The 18,137-nt window shown below is 40.2% G+C and overlaps 1 long non-coding RNA gene across 1 annotated transcript; it reads right to left on the bottom strand.

Moving 5' to 3' along the window:
• Nucleotides 1–1,814: 1,814 nt before the first annotated feature.
• Nucleotides 1,815–15,392, bottom strand: LOC128806946 (uncharacterized). Its single transcript, XR_008436986.1, has 3 exons — nt 15,248–15,392; nt 3,850–3,972; nt 1,815–1,893 (listed from the first exon to the last, which is right to left on the bottom strand). It is a non-coding gene; the product is annotated as an uncharacterized LOC128806946 (long non-coding RNA).
• Between the last annotated feature and the right edge of the window lie 2,745 nt (nt 15,393–18,137).

Raw genomic sequence — 18,137 nt, 5'->3', positions numbered from 1 at the left:
AAGAAATTTCCAGATTTGTTTGGCATGTTTTGCAGTTTGCGGAGCTTATACATACATGTGGGATTTAAGGACTTTGTTTAAAACCTTCAATGTAATTTAAACAAAGGTCTTGTACACTAAGTATAAACAGTATACTTTTTGAACTCCAGGTGTTTCCTGAGGGAGGTAGTGAGAACCTAATAATGCAAGATTGCACACACCAGAAAAAAAACAGTATTGCACCTGGGCATGGTCTCTACAAGAAGATAAGTATATTTTAATTCTGTTTTAAAATCCATCCTTCATAGAAGCTTCTTATTCTGATCATGTGCCTGGCCTTAAAATTGAAAAATAGTGCTGGGGTGATGCATAATAGACACATTGATGTTGAAGTGAGTGTTCAATAACAGGGTTTCAGAAATAGAGGTAGAGCTGATATAGATATTATAAGAAAAGAACCCCAACAGTTATAGATCTCACCACAGAGTATGTTAGAAGACTTGAACTCTCATCATTTCAAACATTCATGCTGTCAATGGAAATTAATAAAACTAACACATTAAAAATAAAACTACTAAATTCACTGATTAAACCATATGAACCATAATATTGTAGTGGGTCTGCCTTATAAAATTGTTACAGATTCCAGCATAGGAGTTAGCTATTTGAAATCTTTGAATTTACAGAAATGGTTGTCATTGTTTTCCTGCTGACTGTAGGCCCTTGCTCTATGCTCATGACTTAACTAAAACTTAAGGGCAGACATTTCAAAGTGTCACGCCCCAAATCAGTATTTTCCCTTCTAGCTGTGGGAAGTAGGTCTGTGGAGGACTTAGGTCACTTGGCCAAAATCTCAGAGGTCTCAATAGCCTTACTAGGAATAGAAATGAGATCTTCTGCTTCTACTAATTTTTATAGGTTTCTGTGTGGCTGTTTTAGAAGAGGTTGAGCGATGTCTTCACTGTTTTTATAGCAGTGGAATGTGCTGAGAGAACAGCCAAGGCAACTTTATCCCGCAACAGCTCTTAGCTTTGGTGCACCTGTGTTAAGCCCATATAAAACCGAAACGAATAAAACCTAAATTCTGAGTGCTTGATCTGAGACACGTCAGTACTTTGTTATCTTTATGAGTCTCAAAGTGTCCCAACTTGTGCACCCGAAGGGATAACTGAAAAGAGTTGGGGAAATGGTGCAGAATGAAGTCCTATCACCTGCAGCTAGAGCATTTACAAGCCAAATTTCATGACTGCTTTTTCACATTCAGTGAATTGTAGCGTTGGTGAATAGGATAACAAAAGCTAATTTCAAGGTGCTAAGCTAGGAAAACTTTAGTGAGGCATGCAGTTGAAAGCAATGGTACATATCAGCGTTAAATATTAAGATTTATTAAAACCAATTTTTTATGCTAATCAGAATTAAGTAGTAGATCTGCTATGTTTACTTATGTGTGACAAACTGTAGCTAAGCTAAAGACCTTGAACACTGTACAAAAGAATAATTGATATTTAAAGAAAAATAGTCCAAACCTGAACTCTTTGGGAGTCCAACCCCTGTTTTGAAAAGGGGTTGAAAAGGTTGCCCCCCAACCTTGTCCCCTGCAGGTTGGGACAGGAGAGGAAAACAGGAAGTTTTATTCATCTTAGTTTCTCAATTTTCCAAGTTGTAGTCTCCAGTTGTTTCCATCAACTTTGTTTTCTAAAAAAAAAAAAACCAAAAAAACCAACAAAACCAAACAAACAAACAAACAAAAAAACCACCAAAAAGACAGAGAGAGAGAAAAGACTTCTATGGATTTCTTTAGCTGTCTTTAAGTGACTCTTTGTTGAAACCTGCATTGCATTTTTCAATAATTCCAGAGTAGTTTTCTTTCTTCTTTTCCCAAAACAAACATCTCTTACCCAGATTCTCCTCAGCCTGAAAAAAAAGGAGATAGAAGCAAAATAAAAGCAGCAGGCTATGGGGTGAAGGGAGAGGAATGGTGTCTACAGCAAGAAACACGGCCACACAAAGTCAGACATCGAGTCTGTCGCAGTGACAAGTGAAGACCTACCTGCAGGCAAACAGCAAGGGTGCCTTCCACTTTGCCAAAAACCAACAACATTTTACATAACATTTCCAGATAAAGGCTGACCACTGCACCTAGCAGGTAGGGACTGATGGGCTGGTGTTTTAAGCAGCACTCTTCACATAATCTGCATCACCTCTTGCAGGGCAAGCTCTCCCAAGTACCTCTGTTCCCAGAAGCGCCTTGACCGCAGGAACTGTAACATGTAGAAACTGGCTGCTCTCAATCTTTGGCCCCTTTTATATGGGAGCAGGGCAGACACCCCTGTAAATGCTGGGGATCAATTAGCCATCCTTGATGAGGTGATTGAAATAAGTGACTGCTGTTCCTTTCTCCCTTTCTTTGCAGCTCAGGGAAGTGAAACTATTGGGTGTTTTTCAGAAGGTATCAGGAAGTAACTGTCTGAAGTGGAGGGGGATATTCTGCAGAGGTGCCTTTTAGTTTTGCAAGTCCAGCACAGGTATTGAGGCCACGTGGCAGGAGGTAAAAGAACAAATCATATTTATAGGCAACTGATTTAACTGATTTAAACAGAATTAAGATCAAATTATTAATAGCCTTGGATAAAAATTTTAATACAGTATTTAATGCTTTGTCTTGTGTAGTTTTTTATTTTCTGTTTGTTTTTAATGTGTCATATTAGCGTGACTATCATCTGTACAGGGTGTTTACACAGTTGGAGATATAATGACAGGTTATGTACAATTGACTTTTATTCATTTTGGACATAGACCTATTCTTGTCACCTGAAACATTTCCTGGTTTTCAATCACTTAAAATTTTGTGAAATGTTTACCATTTCAATGGTAAGCATCTGCTTTAGTCTGATTTCTCCTGGACAATTTCTGTAAACTTTTCAGATGTTGCTAAGAATGAAACAATGGGAAAAGAGTCTTTTGTTGACTAAAGATTTTCTAAAGGAAAAGTGATGAGTTTCAAATCAAAGTCCAGAACAGGAGCCTGGTGGGAGAAACTATGTATGACTGAATGAACATCTGTAGGTCTGAAAAGAGTACTATATGTTTATGAGAAGAAATGGGACTGGCCAAAGATAAAGACTTAACAGGGCTGAAAGAATAAGAAGAGTCTGGTGGAGAAATGAGCCAGGCATCAATATGTGTGTTCCAGCTCCCTGATAGTGGTGTCTGACACCTATCACCATTTTCTGCCCTGCCATTAGTCAAACTACAGAGGTCTGTGCAGTGCCTTTTAAAGGCTCCATCTACCTCCTGGTAGCTATTGTGAGTTGTCAAATATGGGGACTTGTTCCTGTTTTTGAGAAACAAGAAAAATATATGCCAGTTGATTAAAGTATTATCAAGGATGAAAACTTTGGTACTTGTGTTTATGCACCTTGTGTTTCATGAAAAGGTTGATTCTATAATCAGGACAGAGAGTTCCAGGAACTGAACATGGTTAAAGATACCATGAGACCTGTTCCCATTTCATTGGTCCCAGAAATGGGGAAGAGTATAGAGAATGAGACAGAATTTAGCAAGAGAGCATATGGCAAGGGGGTGATGTTCTAGCCTGGAAAATTGGATACTCTCCCTTTTTCTGTCAAACAGCTCCCATGTGGTGATAGCTGAGTCACTTGAGCCAATCTTTTCAGAAGCTGTCAATAACTTTACATTGCTTTTATTCTTAGTGCAGGACTTGTAGGCGTGCTGAGCTTTCTCAGCTGCAGTTGAAGTCAGGGAAGTCATGCTCCAAACACAAAGTAGTACACAAAAAAAATCTGTTTTTGGGAATTTAAAATATTGTCCAACATAGTAATGTTTGACCTTACTCTTCGTGGGACTCACCAGTTTTCAGTAGGAAGGGATATGGCCAAGCCCTCTCACTTTGAAGTGATGATGTGCAGGAAGTTCACTGTGAAGCTCTCTTATGGCAACGAGGGATGCTGTCTTCAGAACAGGTTGTGAACACTGTGAGGGAAACAAGGCAAGCATGAGTTATGTTGAGCTGCAAGAAGAAAACAACCTGCTCATCTCACTAGCGTGCCATCTTTTCCGCACAGTGTAGGTACAGCAAAGACATGTCTGTATATAGGATTTGCTGAGTCCTGCACATGGGCCATAACAGCCCCTGCCACACTACAATCTTGCAGGAGTAGTTGCAAAGTTGCCCAGTAGAAAAGAACCTGGCAGTGCTGGTCAGCAGCGGCTGAACATGAGCCAGTGAGTGCCCAGGTGGCCAAGAAGGCCAATGGCACCCTGGCCTGTATCAGCAATAGTGTGGCCAGCAGGACCAGGTCAGTGATTGTCGCCCTGTGCTCGGCACTGGTGAGGCCACGCCTCGAGTGCTGTGTTCAGTTCTGGGCCCCTCACGGCAGGAAAGACATTGAGGTGCTGGAGCGAGTCCAGAGAAGGGCAATGAAGATGTGAGGAGTTGTTAACCTGGAGAAAAGAAGGCTCAGGGAAGACCTTTCCACTTTCTAAAACTGCCTGAAAGGAGGTTCCAGCCAGGTGGGACTTGGTCTCTTTTCCTGGTTAACAAGTGACAGAATGAGAGGAAACCTTGCGCCAGATTTGCATTGGATATTAGGAAAAATTTCTCCACCGAAAGGGTTGTCAAGCATTGGAACAGGCTGTCCAGGGAAGTGGTGGAGTCATCACCCCTGGAGGTATTTAAATGATGGGTAGATGTGGCATTTGAGGACATGGTTTAATGGTAAACACAACGGTGGTGCTGGGTTGACAGTTGGAATTAATGGTCTTAAACGTCTTTTCCAATATTAACAATTCAGTTATTCTATGATTGTATGTCTTGCCATCTACAAATTACTCCAAATTCTCCTCTAACTGTATTCCATGAACATTTAGTAGATTAGAAGGAGTATAAATGAGGAAATAGATGGTTTCCCCAGTTTAGTCAATTTCCTGAATAGGAAGACAACACCTTTCTCGCTTGCACTTTGAAAAATCGCACCGTCAGTATCAAGGCAAGTGATCTCAGTCCTCTGTCAGGTCTGACAGTGCCAGCATTTTCTCAGGACCCATTTTGACAAAAAACAAGGCAAGTACAAGAGGAGAAAGAAGCCACTGAAAAACATACCCACCAGCACTCTGCCCTGCACTATTGACTCCTGTCCCATTACATGGCCACTTCACGAGCTTGTCTGAAACCCTCCTGAACTGCAGCTCTTCCAGTGCAACAGCAGTGGGCATATTAGAAACATAACTGACTGACTGCTGAACTGGGTATGCTGTTTTAGGGGTAAATAGAGCAATAATATTGTTTTCCAAGGTGACTATGTGTAGACTTATGTGAGCTGGGTAAAAGTCTAAATAAAACCCTTGGGTCATAGGACGTTCCAGCCAGGACAAATTTATGTTTTCTGAAATGAGGTTTCTCTGATGCAATCCCATTTAATTTCAAAGAAAGTACAAAGCCCTCTTTTTCTTCCCACAGCAAGAATTGCAGGCATGGCCTGTGTTTACAGCTCAAGTCTATTTTCCATTAAACTCTCTAAAAGCTTTTTTTCCTTTTTGTTTTAGCTTTTCTCAGAGGCATATTCCTGGCCCTTGTTATGTCTGTGATGTTGGCTTTTTCTTGCCACCATCTGTCTCTTCCTTTGATCTTTTTGTCTCTCTCTCATAGACACCCAGCTGATCACAAAACAATGTCCAGTAAAAACCTTCCACCCATGTGTCTTGCAGGTGCTCTTTTTTTGGACAAGGGCATGTGCTGGTAGTTGGAAGGAAAGCTTTGGTACTTCCAGCTCTCTGCTCCTATAATGAACTTAACTGCTTCTTACAACTGACCATTATATAGGTAACATGCACCCTAATTTTGAGAGATTTTACCCCAAGGGTTTATGAAACTGTTGACGAGAAATCAGACTGTTTCTCAGCAGCATTGAGAAACATTGAAAGCACAGCACTTAGGGCTGTACCAGACAGAACAAAGATTCTTTCATCTTCTTCTGGTTACAATCTCTGCGCTTCATCTAGTTATAAACTTGATGCTTTTTCTCAAAGCTGTTCTGACTTAGAAGTTTGAAGAAATACACTTAATGCATTTAAGCATTACTATACTTCATTGTCATTCATTGCAAACTTAAATGTCACTTGTCATTATTTGCCTAACTGTGAGTTGTCTGAGAAAATAATATCTTGGCATAATATACTGTTTCTCATCAGCACTACTTCTCCTAGGTGCCTCCTGAAGTTTATCCAGTGAATTATGGAAACACAGAATTACTGGGTAGAATTTCTTTTGGAGTTCTCTGGTTCAGTCTCATACTCACAGCAGGAATATTGCTGAAGTGAAAACAGGTCAGCCACTGGTTTATCTGCCAAACTTTAAAGACTGTCAAATATAGAGACTTCTTATCTTCCCTGGGCAGCCTTTTCCAGGGCTGCTCTGCCCTCCTCCTGGTGAAGCTTCTCCTGAGCTCCTGCCCAGTGCAGCAGGCTCCATGTCCCCAGGTGCCCTTGCACAGTGGGTATGAGGCTCTGCAAGTGGGACTGAGCAGTGGCAAGGATGGTGGTTCATACAGCACAGAGGTGCTGCTGAGATTAGGAGCTGTATGTCCTTCATCAAAACCACTTCCATACAGAAAAAGAGAGGTCATTGTCAGAGGAGACGCTCTTAAGGGAAACAGAAGGCTCAATATGCAGATCTGACCACTTAATGAGGTCTGTTGCCCCCCTGGAGCCCGGGTTGAGGATGTGAAGAGAAAGCTTCCTACCCTGGTATGGCCCTCAGATTACCCAGGTATGGCCCTCAGAAATTACTGGTTTCTCAGGTAGGCAGTGATGAAGCAGCAACAAGAAATCTGAGGGCAAAGGAGACGAGAGCCTTGGGATGTCTATAGGTAATGTGATTGTTGTGGATAGATAATGTTTGCAAAGTTTCTTGCTGGGCTAAGCAGGAAGTAACCTGCATATGGCACTGTTTTGTTGACTTTTACAATACAGATAGGAAGTGGTCATCTCATTCCAGCACTGGTCATGAGTGAGGACAAGTACAGAATGAAGAGAAGTCTTGTATAAAGCTCACTACAGTATTTTGTTGAAACATTCTAGAGTTGTAAAATTTTTCTGAAGTAAAAAAAAGCATAATGTTAGATAATTTCAAACACAAGATAGATAAAACTCATTCTGTTGCAGCACCAGGACAAATTACTAACCTGGAAAGAAAGTCTGTATTCGCTGCTCAAAGAGCATACAGCAATAACCAAAGGTAAGGCTCCACAAAATAGAAAAACCAGACTGCTAATAATTAGATTTTTCTTTGGACTAGCCTAGCATCCAATACTTTCATCCCAGAAGATTTAGAAGATTCTTTCTTTCTTTCCATTTAACTCTAAAAGTTTCCACAGGCTTAGTTTCTTATTTGAGACCAAAGCACTCCTGGCAATCATTTGCTTATATCAGAATCTCATCTTTGATTGGAAAGAGCAAAACAAAACATGGATGTAATGAAGATTTCAAGACATTTCTTTCAAATAAGGGCTTTAATCCCACCAAGAGTCTATTCTCCATGTACAAATAGAGTGAGAGTTCTCCAGTGCCCTTCTGCAAGCTTAGGGCTTAGGGCTCTGCTGGGTGTTGGGCTTTTAGGTCAAACTCAGGGTGTTTTAGGACACAACTGGTTTTACAACTTTTTTTGTTTAGAAAATTTGACTTCTTCTGGAGTCTACACTTTTCAAAATGGACATTGTCAAAATGGAAGTTTCTTGGAAGAAATATGCAAGAATGATTCAGTCTGTAAAGTTTCCCTACTGAGGGATTGAAGAAAAAGTTAGATTTCTATCTTGGTCTCAAAATACTTACGTAAGGAAATTATTTTTTTCTGGGAATAGATGACAAGTTATACAACAGCAGAAGGAGATTTCAGCTCTGGAATCCAATCCTAGAGAAGATTATGCTGGGAAAATGGTGCATGTTTTTAATAGCAACATTCATATGCTGAATCCCTATTACTGGTGTCTTAGACATCAAGAATTAATGTCTTTTCAACCATTGCACATTAGCAACCGTGGGTAGGGCCAGGTGGAGGAATGACTGGTAGAGACTTTGGCCAGAAAATCAAACTAAAAGCTGACAGCTTTTGCAGAGTGACTTTCCTGCTGCTGCCTTGTCTTGTCCTTCCTCTTCCTTTCTTACCACCTATTTTTTCTCCTTCCAGCTCCAGTTACTGCCTCTTGCATTGCTTCCTTGGCAATACCATCCTTTACTTCTGTTCTGGCTTTGCCTCCTCATTTCCCACACTCTCAGTATCCCCAGGACTGCCTTTGAGTAGCCCCACTGGCTTCTGTTTGTGTGCTACTCTGTAGTGCCCCTCGAGCTGCAGTGTAGCCATCCTACCAGGCAGGCACACGCATTGCTGGCAGGAACAGGCAGCTCAGAGTATCTCAAACAAGCTCTTCCCTGTCCAGCTGAAGGCACAGAACAATCCTCATGGCAGGATTTAAACTACATCATCATTTCCTGTAGCTCTTTTCTACCATCACTTTCAGACTGCATCCAAACAGTGTGGAAAAAACCTATTTGGTTCTGAGTTAGATATGAACAGTTTATGGGCATATGTGGATTTCATGGATAGATAGCAACAGTATCTGTGGCTGAAGGTCAGTGGAGGTGGTTTAAGGTTTTGGCTGTCTTTTCCAGCTGTTCACAGCCATTTAGAAAATGCCACAAAATTACCCTTCAGAAATCTGTTTATGGAAAATAGGAAGGGTATCCAGGCACAGAAACATAATATGTTCTGCCATATCTAATGCAAAATAAGGCTTTCTATCACTTTTATTTTAAGCAATGAAACACTGAAAACAAATGGATATTGGAGAAGAAACAGTACCCTCTGTGAGGTTTCTGCTCTGATAAACCACATAACAGAATCCAGGTCTTTCACCATATAGTGAGACCTGATATAGCTTCAACATTTTCACTGGCTTTTTAGACAAAAAAAAAAAAAAAAAAAAAAAAAAAAAAAAAAAAAAAAAAAAAAAAATCAAGAAGCAAGGCCTTACAAGAAGCAAGACAATACAAATATGTGACTGAAAATATGTGTGTTATTAGCATGAGAGTGCTTTTGGCAATCCTGTTTTTACTATGCCTGCTCTGGTGTTTTACTGGCTCTCTGCTGCTGTAAACAAATTTGAAATTGGAGGAAGATTTAGAAGCTAACTAATGAGTGTGAATGGAAGGAAAAGAAGATGAATGGCTATTTCCTTAGAGAAAGGAAAGGAAGACAAATGACTATTGACCCTGCTCTCCCTTATTAGACATCAATTGATTTTTCAATTGATTTTCAGTTGATAAAACTGCTTCATCCTATCTGATCCCCGTGGTGGAATTAGGCACTCAATTCTGGGGGGACCATGTTTCCAAATAACACCCACAGGGCAAGTGTTTTCCAGCCATCCTTGAGCCTTGTCTGGCTTTCTCCATCTTAGATTTCTCTTCTGTGGTCTTAGGATTAGCCTTCCTCTTAAATTGCTCATCTGGGTGACATTGAAGGATGTTGGCATTTTTGTAGGCTCTGTGCAATTTTGAGATAAAGTGGAAGGCTGTGTCTTGGAGCCAAAACTGTATGAAGTGGATTTTCACCTCCAGAACAGCATTGCAACTGATTTCCACTATATAATGTAGTGCAATCACAACATTACGCTTTGTCTGGAGTTGATTCTCCAGCTGTTGAAACAGTATCTTTTTTCATTAAATTAAACCAAACTGTAGCCAGCATCAACATCAAGCTCCAAAAATGTAATGCTTAAGTCTTTTAGGCCAGGTGCTGATCTCTGAAACACTGGTGTGAGCCTAGAGGAATTACAGTTTTACACTGATGTATGTGAGATCAACAAGCTTATTTTGGGCCAGTGATCTGCTTTCACAGGTGTGCCTTATTTTAAGATGCCATCAAAGTAACTTCTCCCCATCATTCCAAAACTGTTGAAGATTAAAGATAAGCTTTACTGGTAAACAGAGAAACAAAGAAAAATATGTGGAACAAAGGTTTCCTTTCTGTCTCAGTTAAGTGCTAGTTAAGGAAAAAAGCATTCTGGAATGCTTCCTTTTTATCAATCATAGCAAAATCAAAATAAGCTGACAGAGTATAATAAAAATGCTGTTTCTTAAAAAGAAAAACATTCACAAAAGTTTATTGATAAAAACTTAAAGAACTATGTTATGTTCCCTTTTTTTTTTTTTTTTTTTTGCCATTGTGTGTAAATCTTCAGGTTTTATTAAAGACAGCTGATGTAAGATTCATTCCGTTGCACTCCCTGTTAGCTTAGCTTGGCTTCACTATGAGAAGTCCTTGGGAGAGTTGGTGAGAAACTGTTTTTCTCGTGTTTTGTTTTGTTTTAGTTTTTTTTTGATTGTTGTTGTTTTTTTGTTTTTGTTTTTGTTTTTTTTTTTTGGTCACAGACACTCAGCAACTGAGAGGAGAGAAATTGAATTAAATTGAAAAAAAGTGTATATGAGCATTGGAGGAGAGGAGAGCTCTGTCCTACACTGCTATACCTCAAAAATAGTTGAAAGGAGTTTTCTAATAATTTCCACATACCATGCACATTTCATCCCTGAACTGTGACCAAACATATAAAGGATCATACCCCAAAGGAGAATTTGGAGGGGGGGTGGGGGGTGGGCATGGCAGTGTCACACTACAACACAAAATAATTCACACAAGCACATTAGATGTAAAAGAGAGGAAGAAAAGAACCAAAAGAGAGATTTTATTTTCTGACTCTGCAATATATAGGATTCCAAAAGTGACAGTAGATTGGAGGGTGAAATTACTACCTCTCCAACCACACTGGTCAAACCAACAGTCCATTAATTCTCTCTACCCACAAAGAAGAATGCAAAACAATCACTATTTACGTGAACATGTGTGAGAACTCCAGTAGAAATATGTAAACATCAGAATGCATAAAAAACTTTTAGAAGAACATTGAAACTTTTAAAAGAACAGGGTGACATGGCGACACTTAAATAAAAAGAAAAGTGATAATGGAAATATGCCCATAAGCAGAACTTTTGCATCCTATGCTGAAGGACATACTGCCTTCAGTAGTATTTTTTCAGCGTGCAATAGCAATTAAAGTGAAGTAGCCAGGCAGCACTGTGCCTGCCTCATGTCCTTTGTGTTTGCACCAAGCCCAAAGTTCCCACAGGTGTGGGCTTGGCACATTTGAAACTGCACCAACCCAGTTGTGATTCCCAGTCTTGTGCTGGCTGCTGGAAGCATCCTGGGGAGGCACATCTGAAGCATGATACAGCACCATGAAAAAATGTGCTTTACAGCCTTGGCTTGCATTCAGCACTCAAGCTGTAGATTGCTAGCCAAGAGTTTGACCCTCTCTTTGCCATCCAAGACCATGCTCAGGCCCTGCATGTGGCAACACTGATGCTCCCAGTGATCATCACCTTCTGCAACAGGCATTTCAAGCTTTATTGCCAGTTTACCAAAGCTTGCAGAAAAGAGCTTAAGTCCCAAGCACAAATTTTCTTAGCTGTGTACTGGGCTAAGAAAAGTGTATTAATATATCCACAGTCTGAAAATAAATTGATCCAAGCCTTGAGGAAGCTTGGGAAAAAATAAAAATACCTTTCTATGCTCCTTATAGAAAAAAATCCCCGTTTTTCCTACTAGATTTTCATCATTACAATGACATAACATGATTATGTATTTATGCATCAGCTTTTCCATTTTCTGTCATTTCAATAAAAACAAGCAAACAATGGAACCACTGAAGCCATTAGTATTTGTAATTTGGTAACTCTTCCAGACAAGTCCCAGCATGTTCCAAGACAGCTTCATGTTTTGCCTTGATGATTACTTTTACTTCTTAAATGGTATGAATTTATCTGTTTCATAACATGAGAAAAAGAGAAACTCATGTCCCTTCTCATTTCTTTCCACCCCCAAATCTTTTCTTAACTTTTAATTTAGCAACATGATATGAAATACATTAGTCTTGAATCCCAAAGCACAGTCTCATGGCTTTTAGCATGAATTATGCATTGCAGTTTATATATATGAATAGCAGTATTAAAACCAAATTGCTTTCTGAGCCAAAATCCTTTAAGCAACAGAATGAATATGGTGGTCATAAAACAGTCCAGAATAATATGATATTAGAAATTCAAGCTGAAATGCCCTTCCATGTAAGTTAATAAATTTACTTGTTAAAATAAATTACTCCTTATGTCATCTTTATTCAGTTTTATTACCTTTCTAGTAATGCTGTAAATAGATACCTTGGCTAACCTCATTCTTGTTTCATAGAGATGCACATGCCAAGAAGACCTGGCTGACAGTAAATTCTGCACAGGAAAAAACCCTCATTGATGGGAAGAGCTGGCTGGCTAGTGACCTCAGTGAAATATTCTTTTGTGGCATATTTTCATATAGAGTCCCTCTTGCCTGTGGTAAAAAAAAAAACAGCACACTCCAGAAGCAACAGGAAACCCAGACTGAAGAATGAGACTGCACATAAAACAAACTATAATGGAAAGTAACATGTCAAGGTAGTATTTTTAATTCAAATATTTATTATGTATTTGTATTGTAGCATAGTTTAAAGGCCAGGGCTACTTTGTGCTAACCTTTATTCAGGTTTTAAAAAGTGCCTAAGCTCCAAAGGTGGGCCTGTCTGTATCTACATTTATATTTACTAGTTTAATTTTGCTCATTTGACTTCAGAATATCAAAGCTTTAGAGGAAATCTCATCCACCTTCCTTCCTTTCAGACCTGAAATGCCAAGAGCTCCAATTCAAATCTTCTGTATATTTATTGCTTACTAAATGAGATACAAGAAGGGATTATAACTCAGGCTGCAAAATTCTACCTTCAAAAGTGAGGAAATGCCCGATTAAATATGTAATAGCAATTCAATTCTCTTAGGTATTATAAACAGTATGATATAAGGTGTAATTTTTCCTTTTCCCTGACAACCTTGCCTCATTCTCTGCAAAGGAATCAATAAGTCATGGCTCAATGTTGCCTTTGATTAAGGTGGCTGAGTGTATGTCAAATGCCTCCTTCATTGCATGCTAGTCAATGTCCTGTGTGAAAACTAGACATTTTTCTCAGTTTTCTGAGGTGCTTCTTGAACATTTCAAAGTTGTTTTTGATTTGTTTTGTTTTGTTTTCGGAAAATCCCTTTTTACATTACAGGGAAAAACGATACATGGACTGGAACATTGCTCTTGCCAGATATGTAAATAGTGGTTACTTTCATCAGAGAAATAGAGATACTGGGGAAACTGAGGTAGCTTTCCAGGATCTGAAGGCAAGAATACCCTCAGAGCACATGCTTTTTTCTCTTCCATGAAGTTTCTTCACTAGTCTGCTTGAATTTCAGTTTTAACCCACTTTCCTCTCTTTGTTTCTCCCATCTTCCTTCATCAGGCATTTCATGATGGTACAAGCACCTTCAATTTTTAAGTTTTCTTCTCTGAGCTCACAGTCACTGGGACAAATCATACTCCTCACCATCCTATCTCTCTCTCCCATTGTCATGGCTGTAATTGACATCTGCAGGAAAAAAAAAGTGAGTGGAATTTTGACAGGAGGGCTCCAGTGCCTTGAGGGCTGCACCCAATTTCCTGTAGTGCCTTTCAAACCAAGGTCTGGGCCTGAAAGAGTAATTTATTGGCATCCAACTAACACTCCAGGACAGGAGTGGCCTTCTTGCAGGTATTCGTTTCTCCTTGTAAAACTCCCACCTTTTCTGAGGAATGCCTGAGAACAAACTGTCAAAGAACGAGCTGTCAACACTCTTCAGTGTTGTAAAATAAATATTTCCTCACCCTAAACCACTTTACAGAATTATATCAGGGCCTAGTCCAAGTTTTGAGAAAAAAAAAAAAAAGACAGTTTTCTAGATTATTGCATAAGAGTTAAAGACTTGTCATCTGTGTTTGAGAGTGTTTTAGTGTCTGGTGATCTGCAGGTGCTGCTGTAAGATACTTACTTGCCAATGTAATTTTCACAATTAGAAATACCAATGAGGCAGGATATAGAACAGAGGAGCAGCAGGCAAGTCTGCCAGAGAGACTGTCCACCTGGGCATGCTGTAGCTCCAGTTGCAGTCCACCACTATCATGTTTTTTTAACGAGAAAAGCTTTGACACAATCAAGTTACAGATGAAAACAAGTTGCATTTAGAGCTGCAATATCACCAAGATTTTCAGTGCTACCTGTGTCTTCTGCAGGACAGGCTGGCTCAAGTGCGCTTTGTAATCCATGTAACAGATCAGGTATCAAAATGAGCATTTAAAGAAACACAAATCTTGTTGTGGAGTCACCCAGATCTTCATGCAAGTCCTTGTTAAAGAAGTGTGAAGAGCAAGTAGCACCTGAAGCAAACGTGGGGGAAGGAACCAACAGCTGTGGTTGCCCCGAGGTGTTCTCTTCTGCATCTCAGTGTTCGCTGGGTGCCCCTTGGTGATGGGACCCTGAGCAACTCTAAGCTCCTCTGGGCTGGCCAGAGGAGCAAGAGAGCTCACACTGGGTCCCCAGGTGTTCAAACAGATAGTCTCTCAGTACATTCACACATTTGGAAAGTTGTTTGAGAAATATCACTGAAGTGTCCAATCTGCTGTGGCTAGAGGTTTGTTACTGCAGAAAGAGTGCATTTTTAGAAAGAGCTGGCTGACCCAAGAGACACAGCACACTGAAATAATGTAATAGGCAGATTATATTTGATTACTATTGCTAAAGATCAAAGTATTGTGAACTGAACTTTTTGGATTCACTTATATGCTATGCTAAAAACATTTGAAACCATTGCGACTGTGATGTAGGGATGTAGGTTTTTATATGAAAAGCAAGACCCTACAGGTCCCTTGGCTGCAGTGCTCTCTCCTTTTCCAGACCACTGCACAAGACCAACATCACCCTGTTGTCCCACACCAACAAAGCACGAGCAGATTCCCACACAGGAGAAACTTCAGCGTTGTTTCACAGCTAGTTCAGAGAAGGTTAATGATGTGAAGAGCTTAAGGCCACTAACTTCTCTGTTAATGAGGCCATTACTGAAGACAACATACAAGCTGGTGATGGTGCTGCGCAGGGCCAGGAGTTGGGCTTGGTGATCTCTGTGGGTCCCTTCCAACTCTGCCTTATTCTGTGATTCTGTAAAGCTGGATATTCTTGCTGTTGTGCTAGGGGCAAGCAAGCAGCGGAACCAACCTGTTTACAAGCTCTGTGCTTTGTCCTGCGGGGCTGCAGCTCACCTGTAGGGCTTCCCCCCCGGCAGATTTGGGTGCTCCGTAGTGACCAGCCTTGCCGTGGCTCCGCAGCTCTCTCCGAGCCACCTCGGCGTGTGACAGCAGAGGGCAGCAAGAGGCAGAGAAGATCGTTTCGTAAATCGGGTCAAATTCCATTCTCTGACATGTGCTGTCCGCACACAGCGCCCGCACGGGCTGCCTGCGGTTCCTGGGCCGCATCCCCGGCTGGCGGGCGGCGGGCGGGGCTCGGCTCCGGGGCCGTCCCGGGCAGGGGATGCGCTCCACGGGGCCAGCGAGCAGGGTCCTGGCCTTGCACGTGTGCACCTCACCAAGTGGGTTAGAAAGGGAATCATGCTGATTTTGGAGACTTTGCCCAGATACAAGAGCGCCATATGGCATTTTATCATGCTCGTCTTGAAACGCTATAAAAATCTAAAATTAGCTATGCTTAGCTTTCACCACACAGCAAAATGTAGCACTTACTTTAACTGTGAATAAATAATTTCTTATATAATGATGAGAGCTGCTGGGCTGCATTCCTCTTCCCCTGTACAATGTCTGCAAATCTCTAAAGAGAGGTGTATATTTGGAAAATATTTTATACTGAAGGACAAAGCAAAAGGGTAATTGCTACTATCTGATTTTTAACAAATGCTATTTTTTTTCCACTGGAGGCTCATAGAAATACACCTTTTCTCCTTTCTTGGGTAGCGTTTAGATAAAAAAAAAATCTCTGCAGTAATGCAACTTTCCCATCACTTTTCTGCAAGTATTTACTCAAACCAGGTGGTTTTGGTACAGAGTAGAAACCAAGCTGCAGGTGTCTTCTCAGGTGACAGCAGGAAGAAATGTGGCAGCCAGGTTCCCTGGAGGTGAGAGTAGCTGCCTGCAAATGTAGGAACTGAAACTGCTGCCACAGTTGGTCTTCATACCTACCTGTAAATTCCATGTTGGTAACATGTAAACATGCATATGATTTTAGGCATGTACAAATGAGCTCTGTGATCTGGAATGAGCAAGTGCACCAGGTTGGTTCCGCTGCTTGCTTGCCCCTAGCACAACAGCAAGAATATCCAGCTTTACAGAATCACAGAATAAGGCAGAGTTGGAAGGGACCCACAGAGATCACCAAGCCCAACTCCTGGCCCTGCACAGCACCATCACCAGCTTGTATGTTGTCTTCAGTAATGGCCTCATTAACAGAGAAGTTAGTGACCTTAAGCTCTTCACATCATTAACCTTCTCTGAACAGATGATTTATTTCCATGATGAACAAACATTTGCAAAATTCAGCACAATCTGCATGTTAGATAAACTTCTTATGTCAACAGAATAATGGTGGACATTTCCTCCTACACAGTGAAAAGTGCAGTTGAGCTCACAGCCTTCAAAAATCTCTGTTTCTCCAGTGTAGGGACAGAGAAGCTAAAAAAACATGGCAAGTGGTTTGGATGGATTAGAGAACTGTGCATGTGGGGTAATAGGAGACAGAATATAAAGAACAATCTGAAGGCACCTTCTATTTTAATAAAAATATGTTTCAGAATGGGATAGTATTTAGATGTGGTTGTGGTTTTAATTTCTTTTCAATATTGCAAACTGAGACAGAGCACTGTCCTGTAAGCATGTGTCAGAGTGAAGCTGCCTGGTTTAGTTTCACTGAAACTTCAGGAAGTTCATCCTAGTTCAGAGTCTCATTAATCTACTTAACGTTGTACCCACGGAGTAATTGTAAGTGTGCTATAGCACCTGTTTTACTTTTTACATCTGCTGTCAAGAAGTGTCCACCTCTGCCAAGAACGGGGCCAAACCCTGGCATTTCTTCCTTACTGTCACTGGCTGGCAAAGTGATGAGAGTACTCAGCATGGCAGACCACATTTTGATGTTCTACAGCAAATAAGACAGACCTCCAGATTAATGCAGTTAAGCTATTCTTATGTTCTTATGTAATGTACTCCTAACACTTTTTTTTAGTTCTGTTTAAACATCTTCCATTTGGACCATTTTAGTTCTGTTTAAACATCTTCCATTTGGATAATTTTCCACATTAATTCCATATTCCAAAGTTAAATTAAATTGTCGGACAAAATTAATTGTATCCAGTGCTGCTATAATCTGAGACCAATATAAAAAAAGAGTTGGTTTCTGCCTAAACAAATTCTATATTTTTGTTTTTTTCAATTCAAAAGGAGCAAGATTTGAGCTTAAAATTCAGGGCGGTCTCCATGTTGAAGTCAAAGCAATGACCATCTTTTTCATAAACAGGCTGTGGTTGCTTATATTCCACAGTAATGAACACCATACAAAAATCACAGACACAACTTGAGGAGGCAAAAATAATGAAACTCGGTGTGACAAACACTGCTCTGCTGTGCAGAGCAGCCCATTATTCCTCTCCAGAGGCTCTTCTTCATAAATTTTTACATAATGGTCTAAGAAATGCCCTATATGCTGATTTTTTTTAGTTCAATGATGCTGTCAACTGAGAAGTTTTCAAGTGGATTTTAGAAGCACCCCATCATCTAAGAAAAAAACCCAATGTAGTGTTTGTTGACCAAAACTCCACATGGTGGAAGCACATTTCACTTTACATTATTAAATTTGGTTGTGATTTTCCAAAGACTTTAAGGATCTAAAATATAGAGTTGAAATTAAATGTAGTGAGAAGGATTCTAACACTTTAAGGTTCTAACATAAAACAGGTAATACTGAAATTTCTATTCCCTTATTTTTGACAATGGAAAATGAATGCTCCTTATAAATTCGGAATAAAAGTTTGTGGGTTAAATTTTATATATGGTGAACAAAACACATGTATAGAGCCTGAAGATGAAAATTTCACTCTTTATCCCTGACCTGCTACAGATTAGAGATATGTCCTTAAATTAATTTTAA

This window comes from Vidua macroura, chromosome 4 (genome assembly GCF_024509145.1).
Source record: "Vidua macroura isolate BioBank_ID:100142 chromosome 4, ASM2450914v1, whole genome shotgun sequence".
Taxonomy (NCBI): domain Eukaryota; kingdom Metazoa; phylum Chordata; class Aves; order Passeriformes; family Viduidae; genus Vidua; species Vidua macroura.
This window is presented reverse-complemented; position numbering and strand designations above follow the sequence as displayed.